We start from the raw sequence: 15,769 nt of genomic DNA on the forward strand, positions 1-15,769 counted from the left end.
AAAAATTTAAATATAAAAATTAAATAGATAAACATATCAAGATTGTATTGAGTATTGAGATTTGTATTGAGTTTTGTAAATGAATTAAAATGTTGCTGTCTTAGATAAGCTATAATTTATTTGAGGAAGATGTAAATTTATAAGAAAAAGTAGGCATTAATGGTTTTAAAAAATTGTTACTAAAATATATCAAGAAAATTTGTAGGAAGTTTGAATTGTTTGCACAAGTAAATAAAAAAATAATATCTTAGATAAGATACTATTTATTTGAGGAGGATGTGAGTTTAGAAGAAAAAGCAGGCAATATATATTAATAAAATTAGATAAACATATCAAAAACATATGAAGTTTGAACTTTTCTGTTTATACAAATTATTTAAAATTAAATCGTCTTAAATAAGTTACGGCTTATTTGACGAAGATCTCTGCTTATAAGAAAAGGAAAATAAGAATATTTTAATAAAAAGATAGTTGTCTAACTATATCAAGAACATTTTTATGAAGTTTGAACTTTTCTGTTTACATAAATTAATAAAAAATAAAAATGTCTTAAATAAGCTACAATTTTTTTGAGGAGGATATGAGTTTAGAAGTAAAAGACACTAAATATTTTAATAAAAATAGTTAGATATACGTATCAAGAACATATCATGAAGTTTGAACTTTTTTATTTGGACAAGTTAATTAAAGTATTTCCTTCTTAGATAAGCTACAGCTTATTTGAGGAAAATGTGGGTTTATAATAAAAGGAAGACAATAATATTTTAATAAAAAACTAGTTGCTAAAATATATAAAGAATATTTTTATGAAGTTTGAACTTTTCTGTTTACATAAATTAATAAAAAATAAAAATGTCTTAAATAAGCTACAATTTTTTCGAGGAGGATATGAGTTTAGAAGTAAAAGACACTAAATATTTTAATAAAAATAGTTAGATATGCGTATCAAGAACATATCATGAAGTTTGAACTTTTTTATTTGGACAAGTTAATTAAAGTATTTCCTTCTTAGATAAGCTACAGCTTATTTGAGGAAAATGTGGGTTTATAATAAAAGGAAGACAATAATATTTTAATAAAAAACTAGTTGCTAAAATATATAAAGAATATTTTTATGAAGTTTGAACTTTTCTGTTCATATAAATTAATAAAAAAAATGTCTTGGATAAGCTACAATTTTTTTGAGGAGAATGTGAGTTTAGAAGTAAAAGGCACTAAATATTTTAATAAAATTAGTTAGATATATGTATCAAGAACATATCATGAAGTTTGAACTTTTTTATTTGGACAAGTTAATTAAAGTATTCCCTTCTTAGATAAGCTACAGCTTATTTGAGGAAAATGTGAGTTTATAATAAAAGGAAGGCAATAATATTTTAATAAAAAAATAGTTGTTAAAATATATAAAGAATATTTTTATGAAGTTTGAACTTTTCTGTTCACATAAATTAATAAAAAACAAATGTCTTGGATAGGCTACAATTTTTTTGAGGAGAATGTGAGTTTAGAAGTAAAAGCCACTAAATATTTTAATGAAATTAGTTAGATAAAAGTATCAAGAACATATCATGAAGTTTGAACTTTTTTATTTGGACAAGTTAATTAAAGTATTTCTGTCTTAGATAAGCTACAGTTTATTTGAGGAAGATGTGAGTTGAAATAAAAGCAAGGTAATAATATTTTAGTAAAAAAATAGTTGTTAAAATTATAAAGAATATTTTTATGAAGTTTGAACTTTTCTGTTTACATAAATTAATAAAAAATAAAAATGTCTTGGATAAGCTACAACTTTTTTGAGGAGGATGTGAGTTTAAAGGTAAAAGGCACTAAATATTTTAATATAATTAGTTAGATAAACGTATCAAGAATATATTATGAAGTTTAAACTTTTCTGTTTATACAAATTAATTAAAATATATCAATCTTAGATAAGCTACAATAGATTTGAAGAAGTAAGTTTATAAGAAAGGGAAAGCAATAATATTTTAATAAAAGAATAATTGTTAAAGTATATCAAAAACATTTTTATGAAGTTTGAACTTTTCTGTTTACACAAATTGATAAAAATATAATGTCTTGGATAAGTTACAGTTTAGTTGAGAAAGATGTGAGTTTAGAAGAAAAAGAAAGTAAAAATTTTAATAAAATTAGTTAGATAAACGTATAAAGTACATATTATGAAGTTTGAACTTTTTTATTTGGACAATCTAACTAAAATATTTCCGTATTAGATGAGCTACAGTTTATTTGGGGAAGATGTGACTCTATAAGGAAAGGACAGCAATAATATATTAATAAAAAAATGGATGTTAAAATATATGAAAAATTTTTTTTGTGAAGTTTGAACTTTTCTGTTTACACAAATGAAAAATAATAATGTCTTGGATAACCTACAATTTAGTTGAAGAGGATGTGAGTTTGGAAGAAAAAGAAAGTAAAAATTTTAATAAATTTAGTTAGATAAAGTTAATTTAAATGTTTCGTCTTAGTTAAGTTAAAGATTATTGAGAAGGATGTAAATTATAAGACTAATAATATTTTAATAAAATTTTATAAATAGAGAATATTTTTTTGAAGACTGAGTAAGTAAAACTTTTGATGTTGACCATTAGTTTAACACAAATCAATCTTGTTCATAAAATAAAATATCCTTGAAACTAATTAATAACTCATAATACTAATACTAATTTATGAAGAAAATATTAAACATCAAAAGTTTTTAAATATCATTCTCAAAATAAAGAAAATGAAGTCGTAAGGTGTTTATTTTGTACACCCTAAGAAATACGCAATAAAAAGGATGATCGATTTCACGATACTAATGGATGCAATTATCGGTTGCACTTTCGTCCTACTTTGCGTAACATCGCATTGTCCAACATCTTCGACACGTACCGATCCGAACCCATTACCGGGTTCCTGGAATGAATTAAGCCCATTTGTCCATTTCAGACGAGTTATTGTGCGCGGCCTTCAAATGCAAATGCTGTTGCGAATAATTAGGTTTAATGGCCGAAGACCACCGGGACATTTCGATTTGCGAGACGTACGACCTTGTCTCCAAATCTGGAACTTTTGTCCATGAGGACTTTGTCGGGGTGACGGGGTAAATGTCTTTGGTTTGTATCACGTTTCTTGGGAAGTTCTTTTGGCCTACAGGATAATGAAATTCCAGACTTTTCTTCATCAATGTCTCCAGCCTACACCAACAATTTTAATCATGTCCCATCCCCGAAAAAAATTTAAAATAAATGATTTTTTTTCTAGTTTTACCCAGTATTGAATGTTTTCAATCAATATATATTAATATTTCAACTTATTTGAAAACTATTAGTTGTGTTGTGGTACTACACATAAGTGATAATTTAAAAAAGCTTATTTTATTTGAAAATATCTTTGAAAGGAATCCAAAAAGAAGCTCTCATCGGTAAAGAGCAGACAAATTAGTGTGTGTAGATGATTTAAAAAATATATAAAACATTGAAGTTACATCAAAGAAAATGTTTTCCTTTGATACTTAACAACTTTGAAGTTTATTGACTTTTGTTCACATAATTAAAATTATTTCACGTTTTTCAATCTTAATTAATATCACTTAATTTTAGGAAGTACGACTAGAAAATTATAATAAAAAGTTGGAGATGCTCTCAATGTTTTAAGTGCACCTTAAATCATATTTTTGGTATAGCATAGGACATATAAAATAATTAATTTAAAGTGTTTGGGTATTTTTTGAATTGTTTAAATATGTAATTATTAATTTGTTTATATTTTTTGATCTGGTAGCTAAAATAATGGAAAATAAACTAAATAATTGTGAAAAACATTAAAAATAATATTCATTAATAAAATTTCTAACACTTGATTCACGTTATCTATTCACTTTTAAATAAATTGGCAAGCAAAAATAAATAAGAAGTCATCACTCAACTATCATTTAATTAATCTGGAATTATAGTTTGTTAGTTTATAAATTAGTCAATAAGTGAATAATTCATAAATTATCTACTTACGACTATTTGAAGTTTTAAATTAATTACTGATCTGAATAAAATTACTTTTTAAATCAGAATAGTAAAAGGTTTAGTTAGTTTATAATCCCATTAGTCAAGTTTACACCTATAAATTAATTATTTATAAAAATAAACATTGAAAAAATATAAAATATTTAATATTTCATTAATATTTATTTAAAATAATTGTGAATCTGGCGCATTCGCCATAACTTCTGGTAATTCAAATACAGGGTGGCCCAATTAAAATGGAAGGTTTCCTATATTTTTTTTAATTTATAAGTTGGCATTATTGAATAACAACTGAAAAGATAGGTAATGAATTTAATAAATTTTCTTAAACCACTGATTCTTTCTGTTTCTTCCTCATGGGTTCATTTTTCTAAATAGTAAAATATAAATTAAGGTAGAATAAATTAGGTTTAAGTTACGTTAGGTTAGGTTAGGCTAGGTATTTTTTTAAATAATTATTGTAACGACTCTTATTAATAAGTTGACATTAATGAATAGCAAACCAAAAGACAACTTAATCAATTTTCTTGAACCTGTAATTCCTTCCAATTTTTTCTCGGGAAAGTATATTTTCTAATTAGTAAAATTAATGTAATTAAGGTAGGATAAATTAGGTTTAAGTTAGATTAAGTTAAATTAGGATAGTTTAGGAAAGGTTTATTTTAGTTAATTAAATTGTTTGCTTATACATAATTATTGTAACGATTCTTATTTATAAGTTGACATTAATAAATAGCAGAACAAAGGACAATGAACTTAATCAATTTTCTCAAACTACACTAATTTCTTCGAATTCTTCCTTATAAATTATATTAGTAATTAGTAAAATTAATGTAAATTCAGGTGTAATAAAATAGGTTAAGTTAAACTAGTTTGACCAAGACTTATTTTAGTTAATTACAGTATTTTCTATAAATAATTATTGTAACGATTCTCGTTTATGAATAAAACAGAATAAAAACAAAAACAGTGAACTTAATTAAGTTTCTCAAACCACCAATTCCTTCTAATTCTTTTTCTTAAAAGTATATTTTCTAATTAGTAAAATTAATGTAAATTAAGGTAGATTTAAGTTACATTAGGTTAGGTTAGGTTAGTTTAGGTAAGGTTTATTTTAATTAATTGAAGTATTTTCTTATAAATAATTATCGTAATGTTTCTTATACATAAGATGACATTAATGAATAAGAGATCAAAAGATAATGAACTTAATCAATTATCTCAAACTACTAATTCCTTCTAACTAGTAAATCTAATGTAAATTACAGTAGAAACACTTAGGTTTAAGTTATATTAATAAAATTAATTAATTTTCTCAAATCACCAATTCTTTCTAATTCTCCCTCATAAACGTATATACTAATTAGTAAAATTAATGTAAAATTGGGTAGAATAAATTAGGTTTAAGTTAGATTAGCTTAGGTCAGGTTTATTTTGGTTAATTGAAGTACTTTGTTATAAATAATTATTGTAATATTTGTTCTTTCTAAGATGACATTAATAAACAACAGATCAAAAGAAAATGAACTTAATTAATTTTATCAAATCACTGATTCCTCCTATTTCTTCCTCATTTTCTAATTAGTAAAATTGATGTAAATTAACGTGGAACAAATTAGATTTAAGTAACATTAGGTTAGGTTAGACTAGTTTAGCTAAGGTTTATTTTAGTTAATTAACGGTATTTTCTTAATAATTAATCTGAATAATAATGTTCAACAATTTAATTAAATTAATATTATATAATACTAATTAATTAAGTATATTTACCGGATAATTTAAAAATAAAATTCAGTGCATCCTTTTTTTAAATCTCTGACTCATTATTAGATATCAATAAACGGGCTATTTTAATTTGTCTGTATTTAAAATAGATTTACTATGATTAATTATAAAATAAACAAGACACTTGGATCTGCCTTCGACACTGATCTAAATATTTTGATTTGTTGCAGCTCTCTTTCGTCCACAGTAACGAGTGATCAATAAAATAAGTTTCCTTTTTATTATATGCAATGCCAATTTATTTTCATTGTATTTTATTATTCAAATTTTTCCAAATATTGTGACAGTTTAATTTAATGGGAAAAAGGATTAATTTATTTAATTTGTGCATTTAGAAGTCAATAACACGACAAGAATACCCATGCCGTGATTTTAAATATCCAAGTTATTTATTTAATCGACCTAATGATGACTGTAATTAACGTGAAAAATAATGCGGTGCGTATTTAGCGTTTTATGAATCAGCAAATTGGCCCGCATTTTACTATAAAGTTATAAGTGGAATGTAAATTATCCGAGTTAATAAAGTGTAACAAGGTGGAGCTAATCAGATGTGATTATTTAATGAATATAGCAGCCGATGTATTTATTATTAACTATTATTTTATGCATAATAATACGTAATTTTAATTTGTATTAAGTCATTCACAAAAAAATTTATAAATTTGCAAAGTAAATACTATAAAATATGCAATTTATAGTATACATATTATTTAACAAATAAATTATATATAATACAATTTTTATGAATATGAATGAGTTTAATAAACTATAAATATATTTATTTGTTTCATTATTTTTATATCTAATGTATATTATTTTTAATAATAATCATTTAATAACTATTAATTAATAATGTTCTTAAAACTTGAATTATTTAATCTTATTTAGATATAATTATTTTTAAATAGGTATTTTTGTTAATCATCAAATATTCTTCTAGTATAAAAAATATGTAAATTTTTTATTGACAATATTAATAAAGACGTTAATTAGTATCTGATAAATTTAATATTTATTAATTAATATTGTTCTTAAAATTTTAATTATTTAATCTTAATTTTTAATCGATTATAATATAATTATTTTTAAATAGATATTTAAATAAATTTTTGTTAGTCATTGTCAAATATTCTTCTAATATAAAAAATACATAATTTTTTAATTGACAATATTAATAAAGACGTTAATTAGTATCTTATAAATTCATTCATAAAAAAATTTATAAATCTGCAAAGTAAATATTATAGAATATTTATTATCAAACAATTAATAAAAAAATTATATACAATTTTTTATGTATTTATTAATTTGATTACTTTTACATCTAATTAATTATTTATATTATTAATATTTTATTAATTATTAATTGATATTGTCTTAATTTTTTAAAGACAATATAATTATTTTAATTAATCATTTTTAAATAAATTTTTGATGGTCATTATCTAATATACAAAATATTTGAATTATTAAAAAAAATACATAATTTTAGTTGTTAATGTAAATTTGATAATCTCATTCATAAAAAAAATTTATAAATCTGCAAAGTAAATATTATAAAAATAATTTTAGAATATATAATATCAAATATATACCCTTTACATTATAAATGTTCGTTTATAATTATTAAATATTCTTCTAATATAAAAAATATATTAATTAATAAATAAATATTACGCATTTTTTCTGATAATTTTAATAAATATGTTAACTTAATTTTGGTAAACTTCATCATTTATTATATAATTATTAATCACTCAATTTTTATCACGATATTTTTATTAAATTGAACATAAAAAAATATATAATTTTGTACTTTTTCAATTTTTATTAGAATATTTAAAATTTTATTCAATTATTATTAAATTCAATAAAAACATTTTGAGACATAATTTCAATTTTACTAAAATTTTATAGTTTATTTATTTATTTATCACCAAATTTTTATCAATAATTATTAATTTATATAAAATTTGACTATTTCAAAAAATATAACTTTCTTTTAATAAAATTTATTAAACAATTGACTGACATTTTTATTAAATTTGACAAAAATAATGATTAAATTTTATTTAATTCCCCTGATTTTTATTTACTGTGACATTTTTATTAAATTTAATAAAAACAAATATATAAATTATTTTTGATAAAAAAATTACACATTTTATTTATAATTTCAAAAAACTAAAATTAAATAAATTTTATTATTATTCAATATCTTTAAAATATGAATTATTTACATTTATTTAAAATGACTTTAACTGTTGAAATTAGTTCATAATATATATTATATACAAAGTGTTTCTAAATTGTTAAAATTTGGGAGCACGTACAAAAAAAAAACCTAATTACATTTTTTATGAAGATTTTCCTGAAAAAAGTACAGTTCTAAGTTGAATTACCAATGAATAAATAAAACAATAAACCGATTAATAAATCATAAATTTAAAAACGATTAAATGTAAATGCATTAATTTGCATATTCGATACTTGAATTGGCCTTAAGTTAAATTTGTGTAAGGGGACCATTACAACCCCTGGATGTTTTAATGGCTTTATATTGTCGATGTTTCAACACTTGTGGGGTGATGATAATACTCGGATGAGTAATTAATTTGTACATGAATTAATTTATGATATTATTCTAGCATAATAAATGTTTTTTTTTTTTTTTTAAAAAAAATGTGTCGATTGAAATAAATTTAAATAAAAGAAAAAAATGCGAAGTTATGCAAGGCCTTTTTAAGACAAGTAACAAATTGGTCGTCTGTCCCCCTGAAAGGTCAATAAATCCGTTCGGATTTTCGGAATGAAATCCAATCACTGTTAAAATAGCAACGGACAAACTATTCGTGTAAAAATAAAAGATCGCCGAAACGCTCACATACATACATAATTAGCATAGATTAATAGGCGTCTAGTAATATTGTCGTATACATTCAGGATTTACCGACAAACGCACGGACACCAACAACAAATATGTTGCCTGGGTTATACATCTGGGCCGGCTGTCATTTGAATAAATTATAAACATTATGAATCACATAATTGCATGTTTAATAAATTGGCGGCGGTCTGCACACAAATCTCACTTTGGTTTTGTGAAAATCGCAATTAATTGGCTCTAATTAACGCCCGAATTAATTATATACTGGAATTGTCAAAAATTTGTTGGGTCGCATGCTAATGTCATAATTCCAGTTATTAACGGATAATTTATACTATAATTCAATTATTTTGACTTAAATATATCAAGTATAAGTATATTTCTTAAGGAAAATGAAAAAATATGCACTATAAATTTAATAAATTTTTAAATATTGTTGAAGGCTATTATAACATGAAACCAATGTTAATAATATTAGAAAAACTTTTGTAGATAATAAAAACTCGTTAAAATATTATTTTTGATAAACCAAAACTAAAATATATTATTATAATATTACGTAAAAATAAAAATACTATTATAAAAATTAAATAAATCAAAAATATTTAAAAGTGTGTATTATTATAAAAATAAATATAATTAAATGATTAAAATATTATTCTTTAAAAAACTACAAAATACATAAATATTTCATTAAGTAAAAATAATTTTTTGATATAAAAGCTAATTAAAGAAAATATTTTTAATTAAATTAATAAAATATTGTATGTAATTTAAAACTATTGAATACTATTTTTTTAATTTAGAAACTGCTTAAATAATCGACCTTTGTTTGACTTGTCAATGACCCTGTCTATTAAATGCATATAATTATGTAACATAAAAATGATAAACAATACATGATTTTTGACTCCTGATAACAAAATAAATCAAGTGAATCCGGATTATCCCAGTTTTCAGTTATCTCGGAGGCTGAATTACATCTATTATAATAATAATATAATAAAACAACAAAATTTAGACTAAAATATTAAAATTAAGTTAAAATTAAATAAGTCTTAATACAAGAAATATTAATTAATATTTTAAAGCAAAACTTTTCGAAAATTGGTAGAAAAAAGGATAGGAAGCCCAAAATAATTAAAAATATACTAATAATATGTTATATAAGACAATATATTAAATAACTTTTTTAACAAATAAAAAATTTTAAATTTTGTTAAATTAAACTTGAAAAAAGAAGGAAAAATGAATATAAATATTATACTTATATTAGAAGGTAGATTTTTATTTCTTATAATAATTACATGGATTAAAATATAAAACAAAATAAAAATTTTTGCAGTCATGATTAAATATACTAATTAGCATTTTTTGTAATATTAAACTGTTGAAAAAATTAAAGAATAGGGTCAAACATTTAAATATTGTGAATATAATTTTCTAAAAAAATAATAATATGTAGAAATGAAGTAAATTAAAAATTATAATCAAAAAACAAAAAAGTGCAATAAAAATTTAAATAGCATTTATAATAAATTTAAAAATATACTTTGTCAAAGTAAAAATTAATGTTCTTTAAAAACTTAATATTTCTAATTGGAAGGAAATTTTATAATAAATTTAAAAATATAATAATTTTATAATATAATAATTTTATAATAATAATAATTTTATAATATAATAATTTTATAATAAATTTAAAATTATAATAAATTTAAAAATATGTTCGCCATTTTAAAAAAATATTATTTCTAATTAGAAGGAAATTTTTCATTTTTTAAGTTATTTAAAAAAATTGTTTAAATAATTTTTTAAAATTAATATATTTTCCTAATGAATAATGAAATGAAGCATAAATTAAATTTAATATACTAATATTAAAATAATAATAGAAATAAATTAACATAAAAATAATAATCATAACAAAATAAAAAAGAAATAAAAATTTAAATAGCATTTGTAATAAATTTAAAAATATACTCGTCATATTAAAAAATTTATGTTCCTTAAAAACTTATTTCTAAATGAAAATTTTTCATTATTTATTAAACTTTCAAAAATATTTAAAATTAAAATTGATTAAAGAATTTTTTAAAATTAATATATTTTCCTAATGACTAATGAAATGAAACATAAATAAATTAAATTTGATAAAAAATTATAAAACTTTAATATTATATTAAATATAAAAATTATATAAATATAACTTTCTAAAAATATGTTGAAAAATTATTTATTAATTATATTTATTAATAATATAATATATTTATAATAAAATATATAATAAATAATAATAATCTTTAAAAACATTATTATGTTACTTCTAATTTGAAGGATTTTTTTACAGAATTTTAGACTAAATAATAAAATATATTTTTATAATAAAATTTTTAAAATCAATAAAAAAATAAATTATTGGTTAAAAATTATAAAAAAAATTAAGATTTTTTGTGATCACAAACGAATAAAAATGTGTGTAATTGCATTTTCAAAAAAAAAAAAAATTGAAAATTTATTTAATCATCTATTTTTGTCATATTAAATTTATTATTTATGATTAAGCAGCAAACTACATTTACAAAATGTAAACAAACTAAAAAATATTATTGTAAAATTAAAATATATTAATAATATATAGAAACAAGATAAAAAATAGATTTTTTAAATTTAAATAAACTATTATATTCTATAATAAATATATTTATATATAAAATATAATAAATTATAATTCCAAATTAAAAATATATATAATATTAAAAGATTATTTAATTTATATTAAAAAATAAAATATTCAATTTATATTAAATTTAATTAAAATAAAATTAAAATATTTGATTTAAAATTTCAAAAAATTAATAATAAAATATTTCAATTAAGTTAAAAAAATAATAATAAAATATTCATTTTACAATTAAAAATTAATGAAATTTCTAAATTAAATTGATTTAAACCAATAAAATATTTAGTATAAATTAATTTAATGTGGAATAAAAGAAAGTATAAATAATCCTTATAAAAAAATTAAAAATGTTTGTGGTCACAAACGAATAAATATTTATGTAATTTTCAACAAACAAAAAATTTAAAAATTCGTTCATCATCTGTTTTTGTCATATTAAACATATTATTTATGATTAAGCAACAAACTACAATTAGAAAATTATAGTAATATATAGAAACAAGATACACAAATAGACAAACAGATTTTTGTATTTTAAATAAAATATAAAATGAAATATTTAATTTAAAATTAAAAATACAAACAATTTTTATTTTTAATTAATTTACATTAAAAAGTACTTAATTTAAATTAAAAAATAAGATAAAATGAAATATTTAATTTAAGTTAAAGAAAATATTATATTTAATTTAAAGTTAAAAATACCAAAAATATTTATTTTCAATTAATTTATTTTAAAAAAAGTACTTAATTTAAATTAAATAATAAGATTATTAATTTAAAGATTATTAATTTAATATTAAATAAAAATAATAATAAAATATTTCAATTAAGTTAAAAAAATAATAATAAAATATTCTTTTTACAATTAAAAATCAATGGAATTTTTAAATTAAATTAATTTAATGTGAAAAAAAAAAAATAAAATTTTATTATATTAGTTTGATAAAATAAAATTAATATCTCTTAAAAATTGTACTAAACCCAAATTAAAAATTACCTTTATTATTAAACTTTCGAAAATATTGAAAAAAAGGATTGCTTAAAGAATTTTTTTAAATATCCACTCGTATATATTTCTTATACTATAAACAATAAAATAAAACATAAATAAATAAAATTGACAAAATATTATATGTTAAATAAAATGAATAAATATTCATTAAAAAAATTGGTCACAAATATGAAATTTTTAAATAAACCATTAACACCATCCCCCGATAGAAAAACGCGGCAATAGGCGACGTTCCCTGCAAGGGCATCGGCAGATAATAGGTTCGGTGCCGTGTTCCACTAACCCTGACAGAAGGGCAAGCGGGATTGAGGCGTACGGGGGCAGCGGAGCTGATGGATTGCCACGGCCACCCTGTCAAACACAAGATGGATCAACCATTTTACAGGCACGCCGTTCCCGTTGCTCCCACTTCATTTTCGCTCCAATTAAACCCCCTTTCCGTACCTCCAACAGTCATTTATGCAGTTTGACAACAAACTTAGATACTTTAATTCAAAATTAAATCAGAATCTATGAAAATTGATATTTTCAGATATTATAAATAATTTTCTCAAATTAATTAAAGTAATTTTTGGAATTTAATAATTCAACATTTACATGTAAAAAATGTGGTTTTTAGATGTTATTTAAAAAATTTAGTCTGATTTTTTTTTAATGACACAGAGATCCAATATTTAGAATATCACTGTTGAAATGTTTGTTACCTAAAAAGTCTTAATTAAAGTCATTCAGTGCAAACGAAATAATGATACACACATTCAGTGAGAAACACTTTATTGAATTGAAAGGGAAAACAAATTAGAGTCCGGAACAATTACGAAATCATAAAGCAGAAACCCAAAAGTAAGATAAATCCTCGGTTGAATCCATTAGGAGTCCACATACATTTGATAAATCGAACGGTGGACAATACACACCATTAAGATGGTTCAATATAACGATGATTAAGCTGCCCGACGTGGTTTTAGTCCACCTCTCTCGCCCCCTTTCCAGTTCAACCATTATCGGTCCATCACGGATCTGCTGCTTATCAATAGCGGACAGCAGCGTTCTGCAACAAAAATACAACGAATAAATACGTCAATGGGATTTTTTTACGTTCTTTCATGCGGCAACGTTCTCAAATATAGTCGTCTCGAAGACAAGTTTAGGGGTCACGAAATTTTCTCTAAGCAAAATTTTGAATCAAGTGTTTATTTTTAGAAATATCATATAAATACATTTTTTTTTAAATTAAAAATTCGAGTAATTTGAAAATTTCTAAAAGGTTTTCTATATTAAATATCGGATTTCAAAAGATCTGTAAAAGTGAGATTTTTTTTCTTCTATTTATTGTTTAATTTAGAGGAAACATAGATCAACATTCTAAGCTTCTGTACAACTTTATTTTCTAGGATAAAATGTTATACAGAGTTTGAAAATATTAACAATTTTTTAAAGTTAAATCCTGGTTTGAAATATCTGTAAAAAAAATAATATTTATTCAAATTTCAGACCGTGAGGTCAAATATAGATCAGTAAAATTGAGACTTTTTTTTATAAATTTCTCCTATTTATATTTAATATTAATATTATATTTATTTAATATTAATAATTTTTTAAAGTTAGATCCTGGTTTGAAGTATCTGTAAAAAAATAATATTTATTCAAATTTCAGTTCGTGAGGTCAAATATAAATCTGTAAAAGTGGTATTTTTTATAAATATCTCGTATTTATTGTTTAATTGAGAGGAAACATAGATCAACATTTTAAACCTCTGTACAACTTTATTTTCTAGGATAAAATGTTATACAAAGTTTGAAAATATTAGTAATTTTTTAAAGTTAAATCATGGTTTGAAATATCTGTACAAAATAATATTTATTCAAATTTCAGTTTGAGGTCAAATTTAGGTCTTTAAAAAGGAGTATTTTTTTGTTAATTACTCCTTTTTATTGTTTAACTTAGAGAAAACATGGATCAACATTTTAAACCTCTGTACAACTTCATTTTCTAGGATAAAATATTATACAGAGTTTGAATATATTAATAATTTTTTAAAGTTAGATTCTGGTTTGAAATATCTGTAAAAAAAATAATATTTATTCAAATTTCAGACCGTGAGGTCAAATATAGATCAGTAAAATTGAGACTTTTTTTTATAAATTTCTCCTATTTATATTTAATATTAATATTATATTTATTTAATATTAATAATTTTTTAAAGTTATATCCTGGTTTGAAGTATCTGTAAAAAAATAATATTTATTCAAATTTCAGTTCGTGAGGTCAAATATAAATCTGTAAAAGTGGTATTTTGTATAAATATCTCGTATTTATTGTTTAATTGAGAGGAAACATAGATCAACAATTTAAACCTCTGTACAACTTTATTTTCTAGGATAAAATGTTATACAAAGTTTGAAAATATTAGTAATTTTTTAAAGTTAAATCATGGTTTGAAATATCTGTACAAAATAATATTTATTCAAATTTCAGTTTTAGGTCAAATTTAGGTCTTTAAAAAGGAGTATTTTTTTGTTAATTACTCCTTTTTATTGTTTAACTTAGAGAAAACATGGATCAACATTTTAATCCTCTGTACAACTTCATTTTCTAGGATAAAATATTATACAGAGTTTGAATATATTAATAATTTTTTAAAGTTAGATTCTGGTTTGAAATATCTGTAAAAAAAGTAATATTTATTCAAATTTCAGACCGTGAGGTCAAATATAGATCAGTAAAATTGAGACTTTTTTTTATAAATTTCTCCTATTTATATTTAATATTAATATTATATTTATTTAATATTAATAATTTTTTAAAGTTATATCCTGGTTTGAAGTATCTGTAAAAAAATAATATTTATTCAAATTTCAGTTCGTGAGGTCAAATATAAATCTGTAAAAGTGGTATTTTTTATAAATATCTCGTATTTATTGTTTAATTGAGAGGAAACATAGATCAACATTTTAAACCTCTGTACAACTTTATTTTCTAGGATAAAATGTTATACAAAGTTTGAAAATATTAGTAATTTTTTAAAGTTAAATCATGGTTTGAAATATCTGTACAAAATAATATTTATTCAAATTTCAGTTTGAGGTCAAATTTAGGTCTTTAAAAAGGAGTATTTTTTTGTTAATTACTCCTTTTTATTGTTTAACTTAGAGAAAACATGGATCAACATTTTAAACCTCTGTACAACTTCATTTTCTAGGATAAAATATTATACAGAGTTTGAATATATTAATAATTTTTTAAAGTTAGATCCTGGTTTGAAATATCTGTAAAAAAAATAATATTTATTCAAATTTCAGACCGTGAGGTCAAATATAGATCAGTAAAATTGAGACTTTTTTTTATAAATTTCTCCTATTTATATTTA

This window comes from Aethina tumida, chromosome 3 (genome assembly GCF_024364675.1).
Source record: "Aethina tumida isolate Nest 87 chromosome 3, icAetTumi1.1, whole genome shotgun sequence".
NCBI lineage: Eukaryota > Metazoa > Arthropoda > Insecta > Coleoptera > Nitidulidae > Aethina > Aethina tumida.